We start from the raw sequence: 18,458 nt of genomic DNA, 5'->3' as shown, positions 1-18,458 counted from the left end.
TTGCCATAGATGAATAGATTGTAGGAGCTGGTACACCGTAGGTCACATGACTGACAGCGGGGTCAGTGTCCGAGGGCGCGCAGCCGAAACGTGTAAGACCTGGATGTGACTAGAGAGAACGCTGCGATACAAATCCGCACTGAAAGGCTGAAGCAAAGCCTTTGCAAGATGACTCCACTTTTTATTTTACACCGTGAAATGTGATTAAAAAGGGCGTAACGGGACCCATTGTATCGATGGGTTAACAGCACGACGTGAGATGACTGGGTGAAGTCTGGGACCATGAAGGATTTCCAGCACCGAAGGCTCCGTAGAGGATCAGACAGCTTTGGCGCTGCTCAGACATTTCTGTTACTGAGAATCTGATGCAATATTTTCGGCAAAGTCAGATTTGCAGCAAGTGAAGTCTCCGAGCAGCGCCAAAGGGGTCGGTGCAGGACCGAGATCACAGACTTGACCAATGTCTTCGTACCGCCATCTGTATATGTTACATGTGGGCGTCACGGGTGAATCCGGGGTCTGTCCAGAAGAGAAGCAAGAGAAGTGTGGCAGCCCTGATGGTCAGAGAATTAACTCTTTGTATACACTGCAAATCAGTTGTTTCTAACATAAACTACAGATTCCAACATGAATGTCACCCTTGAACATCATTATATAAGTGGGTCTCAAATTCTGTGCTGGTTAATTTTTGTTTCCTGTATATTTTTAGCTTGTGGACCCTCTGTCCCTCTGCATAGATAAAAAGTGAAATGATAAAATTCTGACTTCCTGCAGGTACCACTAGGGGGAGCTCACTGCATACTCGTTATAGTATGTATTGAACATATATACTGAATAATTACCTTATATGCAGTAAGTTCCTGAGCTCCTCCTAGTGGTGGATTTATGTATCTGTATACAGTAAGCTCCTGATCTCCCCCTAGTGGTGGCTGTATATATCTGTATACAGTAAGCTCCTGATCTCCCCCTAGTGGTGGCTGTATATATCTGTATGCAGTAAGCTCCTGATCTCCCCCTAGTGGTGGCTGTATATATCTGTATGCAGTAAGCTCCTGAGCTTCCCCTAGTGGTGGCTGTATATATCTGTATGCAGTAAGCTCCTGAGCTTCCCCTAGTGGTGGATGTATATATCTGTATGCAGTAATCTCCTGAGCGCCCTCTAGTGGTGGATGTATATATCTGTATGCAGTCAGCTCCTCCGCTCCCCCTAGTGGTAGATTTATATATCTGTATGTGGTGAGCTCCTCCTAGTAGTGGATTTATATGCAGAAACTACTGAGTCGCTTCTAGTGGTGGATTTATATATCTGTATGCAGTCAGCTCCTGAGCTGCACCTAGTGGTGGATTTATATACATCTGTATGCAGTCAGCTCCTGAGCTCCCCCCAGTGGTGGATTTATATACATCTGTATGCAGTCAGCTCCTGAGCTCCCCCTAGTGGTGGATTTATATATATCTGTATGCAGTAATCTCCAGAGCTCCCTCTAGTGGTGGCTGTATATAACTGTATACAGTAATCTCCAGAGCTCCCTCTAGTGGTGCCTGTATATATCTGTATGCAGTCAGCTCCTGAGCCCCTCCTAGTGGTGGATGTATATATCTGTATGCAGTCAGCTCCCCCTAGTGGTGGATGTATATATCTGTATGCAGTCAGCTCCCCCTAGTGGTGGATGTATATATCTGTATGCAGTCAGCTCCTGAGCCCCTCCTAGTGGTGGATGTGTATATATCTGTATGCAGTCAGCTCCTCAGCTCCCCCTAGTGTGCGCTGCAGGCAGTCAGAATTCACTTGTTTAATGCTATGCAGGGGATTTGGAGATCTGTAAAAAGAAAATCATACCGCAATAAATATATATTAAGAAATTCATCAGGATGGAATGTGGACCTAAAAATGGTCTCGTGTTAATAGGTGACCATTTGTAAGGACAGTACTGTTCAGACTGCGAGATATGAGGGGCCTCCGCCTGTGTACTCTGCACTGTATGTAATATGTATGACAATAAAGAACCATCTTATTTTTTCTATCCTCCGTAGTCTGTGGATAAACTGCTGCATCTGAATTCACCCCAAAAGTTAGAATCTTTTCCCTGACGTCCAGTAATGTAGAATATCTGATAATCTGCAGGGGTGTAGCTATAGGGGTTGCAGAAGTAGCAGTCGCACCTGGACCCAGTAGCATCACATTAGAGCACCTCTCCGGTCCCGTTATTGCCGTATAATTCCCCACCTTGCAGTTTTGGGGTACATTTCCTATCCTTGTCTTTGCCGTCTGCCTGAAGTAGGAAGTCTCAATGTCTTAGTGATTGCACCTCTGATGACACCGTCACTATCGTTTCTGAACGTGCGGTGGAGCAGATGGTTTACAGGCGTAGACGCCGCGCTTAGAAAAGCTACTTTGACAGAAAGGTCAGAAAAATCAATAAAACTGGAACTAAACAGAAGGTTCCAGCCAGCGGCAGAAGACGAAGCTTCATGTGCCGGAGCCATGGTGACTGCTGCTGGTACTGCACTGCTGAAGAGGCGGGAAAAGGTGACATCACCTAGCTTTCCCACAACCCTGAACGGCACATACACCACATACTCCCATCTGCTCAGGAAAGGACACATGGTGCTCGTAGCCTGTACCTTCAGCTCTGCTATGGAGGCACCATATGGCGGCACAGGCAATGCCTATGATTATGCAAAATGGATCTTTAGGGACTCCGGGTACACGGCTGTGACACATCGATGGAGGACGTGTGCAATGATCACCTGATGGTATATAGGACTGATGCACACATGCATATTACGGTCAACTCGAAGGTGGTACCCAGCCATAATATGGCATCCATAGACGACATACTTACTCTCTAGTGCCGCCTATAGGTAAATCGGTGTCCGGCCCAGAAACCCCCCTCTGTAGGTGGCGCTGTTTTGGAAATGGAAATCTTTTCTTGTACAAAAGTGAAAAACATAAGAAGACCATGTAAAAATGACTCCAGTCCTTGGCGGTCCACAACCCCGCCGGGTGTGTTAGTAATGAATCCAAGATGGTGAAAAAAAAAATCTGAAAATCTTATGGTTAACCACAGGCAGAGGGATCTATGATGTTAAGTTTAGGCTCTTAGGGCCCTTTCACACGGGCGAGAATTCCGTGCGGGTGCAATGCGTGAGGTGAACGCATTGCACCCGCACTGAATCCGGACCCATTCGTGCAGATGAGCGGTGATTTTTCACGCATCACTTGTGCGTTGCGTGAAAATCTAAGCATGTTCTATATTCAGTGTTTTTCACGCAACGTAGGCCCCATAGAAATGAATGGTGCTGTGTGAAAATCACAAGCAAGTGTGGAGGCGATTTTCACGTATGGTTGCTAGGAGATATCGGGATCAGCAACCCCGGACCCCATTAAAATAAATTCACTGTATTATTTTCCCTTAATTCTTAATACAGAATTCTTACTAAAATGTCAATTGAGGAGTTTAAAAAATAAAATTAAATTAACTCCGATTGATCGCGCAGCCGGCATCGTCTTCTTTCAGGACCTGCAAAAGGACCTTTGATGATGTAATCGCGCTCACTACATGGTGAGCGCGGTGATGTCAGCGCAGGTCTTGCAGAATAAAGATAGAAGGATCTTCTATCTTCATTCAGCAGGACCTGCACTGACGTCACCAGCGCGATTACGTCATCAAAGGTCCTTTTGCAGGTTCCTGAAAGAAGACGATGCCGGCTGCGCGATCAAGTGGATGAGGTGAGTTAATTTTTTAACCCCTCAATCAACATTTTACTATGCATTCTGTATTAAGAATGCTGTTATTTTCCCTTGTAACCATGTTAAAATCTACAGAACACCGATCCCAAACTTCAGTGAAGAAGTCTGGGTTCGGGTCTGGGTACCTTATTCAGTTTATCACGCGCGTGCAAAACGCTATGGACCCGCGCAATAAAAACCGAACAACGCAATTGCAGTCAAAACTGCAAATCCGTGACACCCGTCTGAAAGAGGCCTTAGACATGATTTGTGCATCGGCCTATGGAAAGAGTAGCATAGACGCCCCCCCTAATAAACTGCACACACACAAGTCCAGGTATAGGGCCAAAAATTGGATTTTGACAAAAAAAAGAAAAATGCACAAATTTGCACCGTGTGAACAGGGGTTCTCCCATAGAACCTTCTAAGAGTCGTATAATGAGTTTGATTCGGTTTGCGGCTCTCGGTGACGTCCATGCCTTCTGGCCCTATAGATTTATCTCGGCCGCCGCTCTCCAAAGATTTCTCTATATTCAATTACGGCTCAGGAGACGGGGGGCAGATGCCTTTTTTGTGCATTTCCACCTCAGAGGTCATTTATCTTCCTCCTTCATTGGGGTAAGCACAGAGAGGTTTCAGTGGGCCATCCTCTCTTCCCATTACTCCATCGGTAAGTCTGGATATGCTGCATTTGCAGTATGCCCTTATTAATTCAGTATAGTGAGGTCCGTTTACTCTGCCGTATCATTACCTCCTTGTGCAAATTGCAAAGCTTAAAGGGGTATTCTGGTTGTTACAAGTTATCCCCTAGCCACAGGATAGGAGATAACGCAAATCAGTCGGGGTCCTACTGCTGGGACCCCCAGCGATCATGAGAATGGGGGCCTAGTACCCCCTGCAGCTACCCTGAAATAACCGTAGCAGCCAGTCGCGCATGTGTGCGGCCGCTCCCATCATTTCAATGGTGCTGCAGGGGGTACGGAGCCCCCGTGCTTGTGATCGGTGGGGTCTTATAGCCGATCTGATAGTTATCCCCTATTCTTTGGATAGGGGATAACTTGTACCAGTCGGAATACCCCTTTAAAGGGGGTGTACGGTATTAGAAAAACACGGCTGCTTCCAAAAGCAGCGCCACACCTGGCCACAGGTTGCATGTCGTATTGCAGCTCAGCCTCATTCACTGTGCAATACACATGCTTGGGCCACTTTCACACCCGCAGGGGAACGGCCTGCCGGAAAAGGCTACCGCAAGTGTGAAAGTGACCTTAACCCATGCACAGATGTTGCCGCTGTTTCTGGAAGCAGCCATGTTGTTCTAATCCTATACACCACCTTTAGTATCTTAATGGGTAGGGAAGATAGTCTAATTTATCATGCACAGATTTTAGCTAACCCCATAGCAAATACTGTCATTGGCTGTAGTGCTGAACATGACCAGCAGAGGGAGACTTATCACTGACTAGGACACGTAAAGGCACTGGCAGCTAGAAAGATCTCGGGGGTTCACACATTTTTGCCCCATCAGTGCCACACCTGCATACAGCCCTCTCCTTAAAGAGGACCTGTCGCTTTCCCTGACATGTCAGTTTTAGTAACTACTTGCATTCCCCATGTTATACCAATACTGGAGCATCTATTCTTATGACTCTGTGGTAACATTCCTACATTATTCCTGCTAGAAGTTTACAAATAAATTGCCAGCAGTTTGCGGTAAAGGTACTGCTGGGCGTTACCAGTAGCTGATGTATCTCCCTCTGCCCAATTAGTGCTGCTGGAGTCAGACTCTGCAGGGACCCCCCAACTGGTAATTCCCATTTGTCCCTTTAGTACAAGCTGCTGGCAATGCATTCATAACTTCTTGAAGAAATAACAAAGGAATGGCACAACGTAGTCATAAGAATAGATGCTCCAAATTGTTATTACATGGGAAATGCAAGTAGTTACTAAAACAGACATGTCAGGAGATGGGACAGGTCACACATTCCAATCCTGAAATACTCTGCGCTGCTGTGATTCCCATGACCTTACTGGCAAAGCTATGTCTGGTTTTGTTCATCCCCATGTTGTAGTTATAGGACCTATGATAAATGTCTGATTGGGCCCCCCACCGCTTATCCCGTAGTGGTGGTCACATTCAAAGTCTATGGGACTGACAGATAGCGGAGCACTGTACTTGGCTGTTTGTCAGTCCCATAGACCTTCAATGAAGCGGCAGCACACACACACACACACGACTGCCACTCTATTCAAAAGGAGGGACCCCGGCAATCAGACATTTACCATCTATCCTAAGGTTTGATTCTGGGAAAAGCCTTAAAACGCGTCAGCCCTCACTAAATTACACCACAATATTGTTCCTCGTAATACGCAGGCTACAAAGCGGTCTCTTATCTTCTTGAGAAATGTAATTTAAAAGACTCCATGGCGTCTTACTCCCCGTGGACCAGAGTCATCGCAGCTTTGTTAGTCCCCGATCCTGCGAGCGGAGAGCTGGATCAGAGAGAGAGGCTTTAATGACTGATCGCCGGCCTGACAGTAATAAACTAATGGCAGCCAGAGTAATCCTCCGAGGTCCCTTATCTCCCACCATCCCTGACACTAGCTCACCCGTCCAGCTGTTTGTGCACCATATATCCCAGCATGCTCTGCTCATCCTGACAATAATCTTCAGGTCAATAATAGTCAGACCTTATGTAATGAAGGATGTGACTTATCAGAGTCCCCGGGACCTTCCATTAGAAAACCTAGATGATGAATGGTGCAATATCGAGTGAATGTCACCCATAGGATTTCTTTCCCCGATCTGCGTCATATAGCATGGATTGATGTTTAGAAATGTCACCAGTAAGAAAAGAATATTTCCTAATTAGGTGACTGTCCTTGGTTCAGGACCTTCATCTATTAGCCAGGGCAGAAAGGAACTACAAAGAGTGTCTCTTCCGTGGATGTGGATTCTGGAGTGTGGCGTCACACATTAAGGGTATGATGCATGGATCTTCTGGTGAGTTTTCTGTACTGAGCAGTGGACAAGTGCATAGCGTCAAGTGTACCTATGGCTGCCTTGTCATCTTGACCAGCACTGGGCTGCAGCCTTGGTTGGGACTGCCAAGTCTGAAGAGAGCCCTGGAAAGTGGTTCGGGGCTGCTTCCTGCAGGCCAAGGAAGGTCCCAGAGAATACTGTTAACCAGAGTCTAGGAGAGTACCAACCCATGGTGCCCCACCAAGTCAGTGTGGGCTGCTCTAGAAGCCTGTTTAGACTGCAACCGATATACTGATTGCCTTGTAAGAGAGACTACAATCAATATGCAGTGTGTCCACTAAGAGGAGCTGCAAATATATATGCTGTGTGCCCCTACTAGAGACTGCAACCAATATGCTGCGTGCCTTCTACTAGAGCCTGTAACTAATATGCTGTGTACCTTCTAAGAGAGACTGCAAAAGATAAGCTGTGTGCCGTGGGACAGAGACTGCAACCAATATGCAGTGTGTCCTCAAAGAGGGGCTGAAAAGATATCCTGTGACCCTTACTAGAGACTGCAACCAATATGCTGCGTGTCTTGTAGAAGAGACTGCAACCAATATGCTGTGTACCTTCTAAGAGAGACTGCAACCAATATGCTGTGTTCTCTCTAAGAGAGACTGCAACCAATATGCTGTGTGCCTTCTAGTAGAGACTGCAACCAATATGCTGTTTGCCTTCTAAGAGAGAGACTGCAACCGATATGCTGTGTGCCTTCTAGTAGAGACTGCAACAAATATGCTGTGTGCCTTCTAGTAGAGACTGCAACCAATATGCTGTTTGCCTTCTGAGAGAGACTGCAACCAATATGCTGTGTGCCTTCTAGTAGAGACTGCAACCAATATGCTGTGTACCTTCTAAGAGAGACTGCAACCAATATGCTGCGTGCCTTCTAGTAGAGACTGCAACCAATATGCTGTGTGCCCTCAAAGAGGGACTGTACTGCGGCCACTACTAACCACCAAGATCAGTGCCTTTAGTAAATGCGAATGCCAATCTTGTACCTGTTGTGACTATAACCATCAGGTGTTGTGTCCTATTAAAGTTCAATACAAGTTCACTGCTGCATGTCTGTTTCTTCATTCTGCCATCCGCAAATAGGGTCCTGTATTAGGGTCAGGGGCCACACACACATCACACCCGTACACAACCCTATTATCATCTTCTTGGTACCCCCAGGCTGCACTCTGCAAGTATTCAGTTTCCCTGCAGCACCTCCACAGGGGAAGTGGAGTATTACACAGACCTAACTGAAATCATGTGTAATGCATCGACAGAGCAAGAGATGATGTCTGTAGCTGCTTTCTTTTCTGGCTAGTAGATGAGGGTCCTGAACAGGACCCCCTGTAGGGAATACATTATTTGAGATATATTATAGAACCATAAGTAAAATGGAGCCAATACCCTGGGGTACCCACCATCTCCTCAGGATGATATATAGCATAGGCTACAAACTGCAAATTTCCCATGCCTGTCTTGAGAACTCTGGGCCATATTTTGGAGGTGTACTGTATGGTGGTATTATTTATACCTGCTTGTGATATAGATGGAGCCACTTGAATGTCAAAATTGTTCCTCTGAGGGTTAGAAAAAAATACTTCTGATTGCAGTGCCCCATGAGCCTCAGTTGCCCCCTAGGGTGCCCAAAAGTATAAAAAAAAGCACACCCAGCAAAGACGTTCCTGCATGGCTAATTACGACAAGGTACTAAATGGCCAGTTGGGTTTCCTTCCATCGCAGGTGACTACAGCCAAACTTCTCGACACTGTGAGAACCCCAACATATAGCTCCTCATATCTCATCTTCTTGGATCGCTGCAACGGCGGGAAAGATTTGGGTGGCGATATTACTGCTCAACTCGAAATTTAACTCGCCACTTGATTTACAGGTACAATAATCTACCAGGAGAGGGCGCCAGAGGGCTAAATGTAATGAAAGGCATAATTTATGTACCAAGTTGTGACAGTTTTATTGCTGGGCGGCTTAGACCAATATATTAAATCTATATTGGGAAATCTACTTTCTTTTCTCAAATTTTCCTGTCTTTGGCGGTGATTTTCCACAGTTTTTGTGCTGATGTACAGTGTACTAAATATATATATATATACTGTATATAGCATGATGACACTACGTGTATGGTACCAATACGATTGCTTGAAATCTGCTCCAGAATTTACCAGAGTTTTTCTTATTTATTGGTGATAATCGGGATCATTCTAACTGTTCTGACAATTGGTCTGAGGGTTGGAGATCCATTTTGATCCATTTTTCTACATACGGATATTGACTTGGATTTGGCTGTGGATTCAAATTTAAATGGGTGAAATCTACGGCTACGTATTTTGACGTGCTGTGGACTTCAAATTTGCGCTGCAGGTCAAATTATGTGCAGACTCCTTGGAGGAAATGCTCTGCAGAGCGTGGATGTGGATCATCTACTTTGCTGCCACTGTAATGGATTTTTTCTAACGTGGAATTTTGCTGCGGAAAATCGGCAACCTTTCTGCCATGAAATTCCGTCTGCCTGCTGCCACCACTAGGGGGAGCTCACTGGATATCAAATGTATTCAGCCCAATGGACACTAAATAAATCCATTTGCGGTGAGCTCCCCCTAGTGGTGGCTGCAGGCAGCAGTGACATTGGAATATCCCCTGGCTATTGGATGAAGTGGCCAGACGCAGCCATGGCAATTCCTACATTTAGAGAAGAAAACATTTACGGTCTGTAATTAAGGAGCCGTGACTTGCGGGCCGCAGCGAGATTACGCCTGCAGTACTTTGGGATCATTCATCATTTGTTTAATGCGTCTTTCCCTGCAGAGTCTTGCAGATGGAAGGAGCCAGCACTGCAGACATCAAATCCTTATTTAGTGGCACCTACATAACCGGACTGCATTGCAGAGACCGGAGGCTGAATCGACTGTAATCAGGTGACATCTCCAGACAAAGCGGGGGAGGGGAGTGATCATCTGCTCCAGAGGTCTCCAGCATCCTTCTCTGTTATCAGTTCATTTACAGAAGGTATCAACCTCTGTGCTGGGAAATGTGCATTACCTACACCCGTCTCGTCAGGGTCAGATCGGCATTTTCCGGTGGTAATCTTCACCAGTGGGGCACATGAGGAGACATCTGTTCTATATAGTTGCATATGTTTTCTGATACAAAGGCTCCAAATCCCCTGGATAGCCATAGCGTTATAGGATAAAATTCTTGTCTGTCTGCAGCCACCACTAGGGGGAGCTCAGGAGCTCACTGTTTAGGCATTTTTCCATGTGTAGTGAGCTCCCCCTGGTGGTGACTGCTAGAAGTTCTCCATATCAGACCTCCAATCCCAATAGAGATACACTGTGTTACGTTTCCGTCATACAGTCATGGCTCAGGTTGGCAGCTGTATTGATTTCCAAGGCAAACCAAGTAGTAGGAGAAGCTAGCTACTTCCTATCCTTGCTGATGTCATCACCGAACTATTGTACGTGGCTTGTTGGCAGCAATGGAGGCTGTGATTGGCTGACGGGGAGAACTGAGAGAGGAAGGGGTGAACTCTCTGGGTGACCAGGTGACAGTCAAAGCAGCTCATGCGAGGGAATATGGCTGCCAGACAGCTACTTCCTGTCTGCAAACCCCGAAGCTGAGTGTATAGGCCTGCGCGTGTACACCGGGGGACGCAATGGCCGCCAACAGTAGCTGCTGAGGAAGGTTTCTTCTATAGGGGACTGCTAGGAGTCAGTTCCTTAGGGACTGTCTTAATTTTAGCTTGTCTCCTTGGAAACATTTCCCCTCGTAACGTCCTTGTCTTTATTTTTTTTTAGGCGTCCGCATTTCCCGTGGATACGAGGGGTAGAAGTGAATTATATTCATCAGTTCCTTGGAAAGCTGGGTGACGACCATTGTGACAACCGCTGCAGTTCTCACCTATAGAGTTGGGGCGTACCGGTACTACGCTCCACCCTCATGTTGCTACAGGATGTCTTGTTTTTCAGTAGACTGGGAAAGTTGGATGACGACCCCCATAGTCCATGGGAAAGGATTGTGTTATGTCTCCATGTGGCGCCACCACATCCGCACCCACCCCGGAGCAAATGCATAAAACAGGTTGTCACCCAGCTTTTCCGGCACCCTGAATGTCAACTTTACTTAGCTATGCATAAAACGGGTTGTCACCCAGCTTTTCCGGCACCCTGAATGTCAACTTTACTTAGCTATGCATAAAACGGGTTGTCACCCAGCTTTTCCGACACCCGTATATCAATCTTGCTTAGTTCTGCATAAAACGGGTTGTCACCCAGCTTTTCCGACACCTGAATGTCAATCTTACTTAGTTCTGCATAAAACGGGTTGTCACCCAGCTTTTTCGACACCCTGAATGTCAATCTTGCTTAGCTATGCATAAAACGGGTTGTCACCCAGCTTTTCCGACACCTGAATGTCAATCTTACTTAGTTCTGCATAAAACGGGTTGTCACCCAGCTTTTCCGACACCCGTATATCAATTTTACTTAGCTATGCATAAAATGGGTTGTCACCCAGCTTTTTAGACACCTGAATGTCATTCTTGCTTAGCTATGAATAAACCGGGTTGTCACCCAGCTTTTCCGACACCCTGCATGTCAATCTTGCTTAGTTCTGCATAAAACGGGTTGTCACCCAGCTTTTCCGACACCCTGAATGTCAATCTTGCTTAGCTATGCATAAACCGGGTTGTCACCCAGCTTTTCCGACACCCTGAATGTCAATCTTGCTTAGTTATGCAGCAGTATGGAAGTGGGGATATGTAACTGGGTCATTAAGAGTCTGGTAGAGCTGAGTGATGGACATCTGAGATGTCACCCAGCTTTTCTAAACACCTGAATGTCAAATCTGCCAAGTTACGTAGCAATATGAAAATGAATGTATTACAGGATCTCCAGGCAGATTTGTTGTTCAGGAGACTGGGAAAGCTGAGTGACCACCCTCTAATGGTTACCATATAGTTGTCACCCAGCTTAAACCTGCATCTTTATTCGGCAGCGTAGAAGAGGGGACATGTTACTGGATCTCTCAGCAGGTTTGCCATTCAGGAGACTGGGAAAGCCGAGTGACCTTTCCATAATGGCGACCATATAGTTGTCACCCAGCTTTTCTAAACCCCTGAATGCCAAATCTGCCAAGGTACACGAAGAATATGATATTGGATCACTAGGCAGATCTGCCATTCAGGACACTGGGAAAGCTGAGTGACTGTCCCCTAACGGCAGCCGTCATGGTTGTCACCCAGCTTTCCCACAGACAGATATAACCAAGGTGATTTTTAACCATAGGTGACACAAGGCTGAGGTTTACTGGGAATTTCCTTTCATTTAGTGGTAAATGCCCCTTTTAATATCAAAAAATGCCCCCCAGAAAGGTGAGTGAAGGCGGCGGGAGTTTTATGTGTAATTTTCTTTTTCTGTCTTTCTCATTCGGCCATCAGAGACTGGAGAGAAGGAGCGAGCGAGGAAGAGGAGGAGGAGGAGGGGGAGGAGGACCAGAGAGAGTCAGATACAACGTGCAAGCAGCGGAGGCACAACATGCTGGATGGAGTCTCCTGCCACCCCTGGGATCGGCCGTCGGACCAGCACTACAGCCCTAGCAGCGCCCCCTCCGGCCGACCTCTAGGACACTGCCCCCTGGCAGGAGAGAGAAGTTCCTTATTGCCAAGTGAGCTCCGAAGTGCTGGCGCCGGGGACGGGAATCACTCGGGGTAAGATCTTCTCATATCATTTCTATAGGGGAGATATGGGCAGTGCCAGTGTCCAGACCTCACCAGCTCCTGTGTGTGGTGGAGCTGGCACCAGAGAACTCTTATGCAATGCCAGGCATCCGAGAGCGCACCTGTGGGCGCAATGCGGCGCCTTTATCAAACGTAGCGCGCCTTTTTAAAATATTGTATTTTTATTTATTTTTTCTCAAAAATAATGTGCAGCGGTTGCGCCGTCTTATGGTGAATAACGTGTGCACAACGGCCGCGAGGTGGCACGGGCGAGGGTCTGTGTGTCACATAGCGGGCACCAGATTTGGCACAACTTAGGCTCTTGTTCTTATTGGCTGCAAATGGCCACTGATACCCACTGACTATGGCATGCTGATGCTTGTAGTTCCACAGTAGCCAGAACATTGCACAATTGACTGAGTGTCTGACTGCACATGCTGATACTTGTAGTTCCTCTTTGTTTTTGGGTCAGAGGATGCATATTTTATCTGCAGACATTTGGCGGACTATGCATGCTGATACTTGTAGTTCCTCTGCATCTGCAGGTCATAAGATGCAAGTCTCAGCTACAGACATCTGGCTAGCTGTGCATGCTGATACTTGTAGTTCCTCTGCATCTGCGGGTCATAATGCAAGTCTCCTCTACAGGCAGATGGTTAGCTCTGCATGCTGATACTTATAGTTCCTCAGCATCTGTAAGCTAGAGAATGCATGTTTCTCATCCACAGACATCGGGCTAACTGTGCATGCTGATACTTGTAGTTCCACAGTCTCTGGGGCAGTCCCAGGACTTTATGATTGCTGACACTTGCAGTTCTACACCCTCCTACCAGGAAGCCTGTGATCTACAGAGCTCAGAGCAGCTAAGCATGCTGATGCTTGTAGTCCTGATAGTTCAGGATGCCTGCCTCTATAGAACCGACTGGAGGGCTTATGGGACTTGTAGTGCAGCGTGGTTGGGCAGACATTCGCCATGTCTTGCAAGGGGCAATTGTCAGAACTCAATGACCTTGATTGTCTTACATTTCCGGGTGGTCAGATCCCTCAAGATTATGTGGTGCCAGGCATCTTAGCAGGACGGTCATGACCATTGTGTATTTTGCTATAAAACAGGTCATTGTGTTTTTTTTGGTGGAAAATTTAGGCTGGCAGTATATGGGGCATTGTGCCTGGCACCATTTAGAGACATTGAGACTGGCATTATATGGGTCATTATACCTGAAGGAATACTTGTGAACCTTGAGGATGGCATTGTATGGGGCATTATGGCTGGTACTGCTATGGGGACGCTGTGATTGGCACTGTATGAAGTATTTGTAACTGGCTGTGTTATATGGGCACCGTGGTTGAAATTATATGAGGTATTTGTCACTGGCTTTGTTATGGGGGCACTGTGGTTGGCGCTGTATTTAGTATTTGTAACTGGCTTTATTATGGGGGCACTGTGGTTGGCGCTGTATAAGGTATTTGTAACTGGCACTGTCATGGGGCACTGTGGTTTGTACTGTATGAAGTATTTGTAACGGGCACTGTTATGGGGGCACTGTGGTTGGCAATGTATGAAGTATTTGTAGCGGGCACTGTGGTTGGCACTGTATGAAGTATTTGTAACGGGCATTGTGGTTGGCACTGTATGAAGTATTTGTCACTGGCACTGTTATGGGGCACTGTGGTTGGCACAGTATGAAGTATTTGTAACTGGCACTGTCATGGGGCACTGTGGTTGGCACTGTATGTAGTATTTGTAACGGGCCCTGTGGTTGGCACTGTATGAAGTATTTGTCACTGGCACTGTTATGGGGGCACTGTGGTTGGCACTGTATGAAGTATTTGTAACTGGCACTGTTAGGGGGGCACTGTGGTTGGCACTGTATGTAGTATTTGTAACGGGCACTGTAGTTGGCACTGTATGAGGTATTTGTTACTGGCACTGTTATGGAGGCACTGTGGATGGCACTGTATGAAGTATTTGTAACTGGCACTGTCATGGTGGCACTGTGGTTGGCACTGTATGAAGTATTTGTCACTGGCACTGTTATGGAGGCACTGTGGTTGGCACTGTATGAAGTATTTGTAACTGGCACTGTCATGGGGCACTGTGGTTGGCACTGTATGAAGTATTTGTAACGGGCACTGTTATGGGGGCACTGTGGTTGGCACTGTATGAAGTATTTGTAACGGGCACTGTTATGGGGGCACTGTGGCTGGCACTCTATTACACACTTCAGCTGCTGCACACCTTATTTTGAAAATGGGAAATTCCTTTTATTCAATAATGAATATGAAATTTTCGCTTCCTGTTCAAAAAGAGGTTCTGCAGCAGCTGGGATGCGCATGATGCGGAATGATGCAACTTCTTACCATATATTATAAGAGTATTCGAAGTCGTCTTGGGCCGATAGTGTGTATAAGACCATCATACTGTGGCTTCTGTAATGTCCTGGCGACTTGTAGTAATCTTATATAATGTAATATTTCTGTCGGCTCCTGGTCTAGAAGCGGAGGTTTCTGGGCACGCTCAGTACACGGGAGGATTATTGTCATTATTATGATGAAAACCGCCATGAACATACAGCTGACAATAATCCTGACACTCACAGGGCAGTTGCGGGGCCTGAATGCAGCTTTTACAGAAGTGCAAGGGGTTTGGGGTGAGACCCGGCAGGTTTGGCCCTTGGACGTGGTGCGGAACCTGCAACTGTGTCCCTATATGAGTGCACGCTCACCGATGAGCCAGCGGAGCGCACGCACCTGGCTGTGTTATAGGCCTTGCTACCGCCACTTCAGGGCCTAAACCAGGCTGCACACCTCTCCAATATGGAGCACAAGCAGCCAGCAGCAGGTTTTGAATAAGCGGCGCCAGATGTGTCTGCAGTCAGTTTATCTCCCTTCAAAAAATAATACTTGTTATAAATAATTATAAAAAATATACATGACATACTTTAAAATAAAGCAATTCTGCAAATACTTTTCCTTAAAAAACGTTTTGTGTCCACAGCTCCTACGTGAGCTCCTCCTAGTGGTGGCTGCAGGAAGTAGAATGTTATCATTTTTCACTCTTTAGGTGGGACCTACACATTTATATCATATCCTATCAAGCTGCCATAAAGGCCTAGATGGGACACTCCCTTTAAGCACTTTTTTTTTCTTTCGAATTAACAAATCATTAACCCTTTAGGTCCGTTCACCGAGCAGTTGGGCTACACGTCCTCCGCTACGTGTGATTCGGTTACCCCAGAGTCCACATACACCTGGAGCTGAAAAGAGCTATGCGGGTGGAGGGGACACATGCACACCGCTGTCTGCCCCCGGGGGAGCCTCGCTGTACAGATAAGCCGGCTGTCAGGTAGATATTGCCTCGTCTTCAGCCTCTCTTTGCTTGAAGTGATTTTGCAAGTCCTGGACGTGGTCCTGACAGTTCTCCCTGTCGCGTTCCAGCTGGCTGAACGTTTTATTAAGTGGATTTTCTGTTCCTTTCTATTACCATAACATCGGCAGAGACACCGCTCTCTGATGTAGGTAAAGAGACTGTTTGTCTGTATTTTTATTATCAGCACAAGTCGTACCACACGCAGAAGATAAAACCGGATATGGCGGTTATGATTCTGGGATCATCTGCGATCTCCTGGTATATCGCACATGATCCTAGAATCATAACCCCCACATCGTGTTTTATCTCCTGCGCATGGGACAACTTGTGCTGATAATAAAAACACTGGAGGATGTGTAAAAAATAAAATAAAAAATATTATATAAAATCAAGCAGACGTAATTACATCTAAGGGGCGCTCCATGCTGGGGGTCTGCATTATCAAATAATTAAGAGTGTATGCCTACCGTATAGACCAGTGATGGGGTTATCATGGAGAGATAATAGAGATCGATAGAAAGATACTGTATTTTTCTGACTATAAGACACACCTAGGATTTGGAGGAGGAAAATAAGAAAAAAATATTTTCCATCAGACCTCATAGTAGACCCAAAATCAGACCCCCATTTTTCATGAGACCTCAGATCAGACCCCCCCAATCAGCCTCAGATCAGACCCCCCAAACAGCCTCAGATCAGACCCCTCCAGCCCCCAATCAGCCTCAGATCAGACCCCCAAACAGCCTTTAGATCAGACCCCTCCAGCCCCCAATCAGCCTCAGATCAGCCCCCTCCAGCCCCCAATCAGCCTCAGATCAGACCCCTCCAGCCCCCAATCAGCCTCAGATCAGCCCCCTCCAGCCCCCAATCAGCCTCAGATCAGCCACCATCAGACTTCCAGTTAGACCATATCAGCCTCTGATCGGACCCCCCAGTTCCGCCACCTTGTCGCTGGTAGATGGGCCCGACATATTCTTGATAAAAAACATGCACAGAGAGCTTCTATTTCTCATACAGTAAATATAGAAGTGATGACGTTTACACTTTCATGTATTCACCGTTCACCTGTGTCTTTGTGCATTAAGCAGTGTGCTGCTACTTGTAGTTCTACGCATTGCGTTGCAGCCAAGGTAGTGTGCACCTGCTGGTTTATTCTGTTTGGTGAAAATAGATAAGAGATAGATAGATAGATAGATAGATAGATACAGTAGATGGATAGATGCACTCTACTCTGTATAGGGACTCCACTTAATACTGGCCGTATCTTTTCTGATATATGATACGGCCCCAGATGCCATGATTGGTGGAGTAGTACACAGTGGCCCCCTGTAGTACATAGGCACAGGGACACCTCTCTCCCCACGTGAGATAACTCACAAAAAGGGTTGTCCTTCCCTCCTTTGGGGAGTCCGGGGAGCCTTGTTGGAGCCCATTTGATTGCTTCACCCCTGAGCCGGGCTCTGCTGGGAGGGTTTTGGGAGGGTGCTGGCTGCTGGAGCTAGGGGCGCACAGTCTGTTCAGCAAAACAGCATATACCACGTTCATGTGGCACCGTGGAATCTGGCACCGTAGGAGACAGCGTGGCCACCCCTGAAGCAAGGTAATACTTCTCATGTGGTGTACCAGGTGTGAACCAAAACTGTGAGTTGGACGATGTTACATTGAAGAACTCTTCCTCTCTGGAAGAGACGCTTGTTCCACTCTTCTAATGGCCGGACGGCCGCTACCCTAGAAGCACGTTCTTCAGTAAAGTTGGCCAAACCGTGTCAGTGCCGTATTCCTAAGCACTGACTCCAGGGGCTGCACCTAGCCACGTGGGGACGTATCTGATACCCCGAACGCAGATATAAGGACAGATGCACAGAGGTTCCAGCTGACCGAGCATTAAGTACTTCAGGGTCACTTAGAAATAAAAGATTCCCCTCCGTAATCTCGTCTGCATTTGAGAAGGACAGACTCGCTCGGGTTACTGCCTGGCTCCCAGCGCCATCATGACACTTTAGTGTGTGCCTGAGAATATTCAACGCCCGTCATTATGGGAGCTCAGGCCAGAAACGGGAATATTAGAGGGGTATTCCCATCTCATACTTTGATAGCATATCGCCATCAATGTCGGATAGGTACGGGCCCCACCTCTGGGACCTGCTCCTATCTCCACAATGGGCCCCCAGAAAGTAAAGGAGAACACCGAGCGCATGCGCAGGCACCCTCCATTCAGCAGTCCCATATCGGTTTTATTCTAGAGGTGGCTGTACATGCGCGATGCGCTCTCCAATCACCGCTAGGAGACCCCCAAAAATAGCCGGGTGCGTTTGCTCAGCTATTTTCAGAACTCCCATAGCAGTGAACGGAGGGTGGCCGCGCATGCGCAGTGTGCTCTCTCTCACTTTCCCTAGGGGTGAGACCTGCACAAATCTGGCGACATATCCTAGCGATATGTCACCAATGTCAGAGATGGGAATACCCCTTCAACGCCGTGGATCCGTGGCAAGAGCACAGGAAGAGCTGCACGTTCTACACATGGATTTCGATGCTGCTTCACCCCAGAACTGAAAATCTGCCGCGCGCTTATTTTCCAGGCGGGAAAATCTTGTACCGTCATTGGCTG

General features: G+C 47.0%; 1 protein-coding gene across 3 annotated transcripts in view; it reads left to right on the top strand.

Moving 5' to 3' along the window:
* Nucleotides 1-12,263: 12,263 nt before the first annotated feature.
* The window catches only part of KLHDC8B (kelch domain containing 8B), a 97,735-nt gene continuing 91,540 nt past the window's right edge, over nt 12,264-18,458 (top strand). For all 3 annotated transcript variants that reach the window (XM_044301466.1, XM_044301463.1, XM_044301464.1), the window contains exon 1: nt 12,264-12,471. The gene's annotated coding sequence lies outside the window, so the exon portion shown is untranslated. The remainder of the gene's footprint in view (nt 12,472-18,458) is intronic.

This window comes from Bufo gargarizans, chromosome 7 (genome assembly GCF_014858855.1).
Source record: "Bufo gargarizans isolate SCDJY-AF-19 chromosome 7, ASM1485885v1, whole genome shotgun sequence".
NCBI lineage: Eukaryota > Metazoa > Chordata > Amphibia > Anura > Bufonidae > Bufo > Bufo gargarizans.
This window is presented reverse-complemented; position numbering and strand designations above follow the sequence as displayed.